Source organism: Schistocerca piceifrons, chromosome 1 (assembly GCF_021461385.2).
Source record: "Schistocerca piceifrons isolate TAMUIC-IGC-003096 chromosome 1, iqSchPice1.1, whole genome shotgun sequence".
Classification (NCBI taxonomy): Eukaryota; Metazoa; Arthropoda; class Insecta; order Orthoptera; family Acrididae; genus Schistocerca; species Schistocerca piceifrons.
In genome coordinates, this window is record NC_060138.1 from 452804393 (window position 1) to 452807575 (window position 3183).

The 3183-nt window shown below is 45.3% G+C and overlaps 1 non-coding gene across 1 annotated transcript; it reads right to left on the reverse strand.

The window, feature by feature from the left end:
- Window positions 1-1089: 1089 nt before the first annotated feature.
- Trnas-cga lies at window positions 1090-1164 on the reverse strand. The gene has a single exon. It is a non-coding gene; the product is annotated as a tRNA-Ser (tRNA).
- Between the last annotated feature and the right edge of the window lie 2019 nt (window positions 1165-3183).

Below are 3183 nucleotides of genomic sequence, written 5' to 3' on the forward strand. Positions count from 1 at the left end.
CTCTTCCACTATGAACTGTATTTTGAGGGCTGCAATTGTGAATATCACAACATTTTTTCTGCATCAACCACTGACACAGAAACATAAAAGAGCATAGTAAAGTGATATGTTGGATAATCGAGAATGAGATTTTCACTCTGCAGTGGAGTGTGCGCTGATATGAAACTTCCTGGCAGATTAAAACTGTGTGCCCGACCGAGACTCGAACTCGGGACCTTTGCCTTTTGCGGGTAAGTGCTCTACCAACTGAGCTACCAAAGCACAACTCACACCCAGTACTCACAGCTTTACTTCTGTCAGTACCTCGTCTCCTACCTTCCAAACTTTGCAGAAGCTCTCCTGCAAACCATGCAGAAATAGCACTCCTGAAAGAAAGGATATTGCGGAGACATGGCTTAGCCACAGCCTGGGGGATGTTTCCAGAATGAGATTTTCACTCTGCAGCGGAGTGTGCGCTGATATGAAACTTCCTGGCAGATTAAAACTGTGTGCCCGACCGAGACTCGAACTCGGGACCTTTGCCTTTCGTGGGCAAGTGCTCTACCAACTGAGCTACCGAAGCACGACTCACACCCGGTACTCACAGCTTTACTTCTGCCAGTACCTCGTCTCCTACCTTCCAAACTTTGCAGAAGCTCTCCTGCAAACCATGCAGAACTAGCACTCCTGAAAGAAAGGATATTGCGGAGACATGGCTTAGCCACAGCCTGGGGGATGTTTCCAGAATGAGATTTTCACTCTGCAGCGGAGTGTGTGGTGATATGAAACTTCCTGGCAGATTAAAACTGTGTGCCCGACCGAGACTCGAACTCGGGACCTTTGCCTTTCGCGGGCAAGTGCTCTACCAACTGAGCTACCGAAGCACGACTCACGCCCGTTACTCACAGCTTTACTTCTACCAGTACCTCGTCTCCTACCTTCCAAACTTTACAGAAGCTCTCCTGCAAACCATGCAGAACTAGCACTCCTGAAAGAAAGGATATTGCGGAGACATGGCTTAGCCACAGCCTGGGGGATGTTTCCAGAATGAGATTTTCACTCTGCAGTGGAGTGTGTGCTGATATGAAACTTCCTGGCAGATTAAAACTGTGTGTCCGACCGAGACTCGAACTCGGGACCTTTGCCTTTCGCGGGCAAGTGCTCTACCAACTGAGCTACCGAAGCACGACTCACGCCCGGTACTCACAGCTTTACTTCTGCCAGTAGCTCGTCTCCTACCTTCCAAACTTTACAGAAGCTCTCCTGCAAACCATGCAGAACTAGCACTCCTGAAAGAAAGGATATTACGGAGACATGGCTTAGCCACAGCCTGGGGGATGTTTCCAGAATGAGATTTTCACTCTGCAGCGGAGTGTGCGCTGATATGAAACTTCCTGGCAGATTAAAACTGTGTGCCCGACTGAGACTCGAACTCGGGACCTTTGCCTTTCGCGGGCAAGTGCTCTACCAACTGAGCTACCAAAGCACGACTCACACCCGGTACTCACAGCTTTACTTCTGCCAGTACCTCGTCTCCTACCTTCCAAACTTTACAGAAGCTCTCCTGCAAACCATGCAGAACTAGCACTCCTGAAAGAAAGGATATTGCGAAGACATGGCTTAGCCACAGCCTGGGGGATGTTTCCAGAATTCATTGTAGCCAGTAAGTGCATAATCTAGAATATTTCTACGCTGGAGAATCAGCCTTATTAAGAAGAAGAAGAAGAAGGAGGAGGAGGAGGAGGAGGAGGAGGAGAAGTAATCAAGTAACAATAAAGAAGACATTATGAAGTTTTGTCAAAATAATTACTGTTAAATTATGCTGTTGTCCTTAGCAATGGTGCCATCAGCTGGGATTATGTTGCAATGTGAAACTCATTACCAGCATTGTACTGAAAAGTCATAGTTGATGAGCAATCATTAAATATTAAAATACCATGAGTGGGAAGACCATCAACTATGGCTTCTAAGGGCTACAACTGCTCATCACAGCCACAAAAACAAACCAGCAGCCAAAAGTAATCAAGTCTGCATTTCATTCACCTACAGAAACAGCAGCTTCAGTGTCATACTCACCTCCAACAATGCAGTTCACCAATTACAACCCTTGACAATAAAGTTCAGTGAATGAAGTCAGAATGATCAATTGGGCAACACTAGCAACTCACAACACTGCACTTGTGTTGACAACCTGCCCCCACCGTAGTTCAGCATCATGTTGGATGAAGTGCTTGTTTAGTACGCTGGGTCTGAATTGAGAACAGGACAATGAACAAGCAAAGGATTGATTTAAAGTTTTGTTTTAAGCTTGGAAAGACACTGTAAGAAATGCATACAGTGCTGGTATGTGTTTATGGGGATCAACCACAATCCATGAAGTGTGTGTCCAAGTAGTTTGTCCATTTTCAAGGAGTTCGGGAAGTTGTTTCTGACAATCCCTGTAGTGGACAACCAGCAACTGCGGTCAGTGACAAAAACATTGAGAAAGTGAGGACATTAATCATGAATGACCATCAATTAACTGTGCACATGGTAGTAGATGAACAGTGAATCCATGTGACAAATCCTAACCCAGGTGTGAGGAAAAAGTGTTGTCATCTTGTGCCACATCACTTGACTAATGGTCAGAAGCAGGCATCTTTAGACGCTTCACAGGATTTTGTTGAAACTGTGGATGTGACACCCAATTTTTTAACCCATATTGGCCCTGAGGATGAAACATGGTGTCTCCGGTACGACTCTGAAATGAAACAGCGAAGCATGGAATGGCATTCTCCGAAATCACCTCATTAGAAAAAGGTCAGAGCTGAAAAATCACACATCAAAATGATGCTCATCACCTTTTTCAACAGATAAGGCATTATCTACAAGGAATTCCTACATGAGGGAATGATGTTGAACGCTGCACGGTATGTTAAAATTTTGACCTGTTTCATGCAATGTCTATGCAGGATACTACTCCAGTACACACAACAAGGTTCTTGGTATTTTGTTCATGACAGCGTTCACCCACACGCAGCCAATATTGTCAAACAGTTCCTGGCAAAATAAGGGGGTGGTGCAACTTGAGCATCCAGCATACTCACTGGATCACAACCTGCCAGGCTTCTTCCTATTCCTCAACTCAAACTAGCTTTGAAAGGAAAGAGATTTGATGATATTCCTGACACCCAACAAAATGTGGTGTGGCTTTTGAACACCATC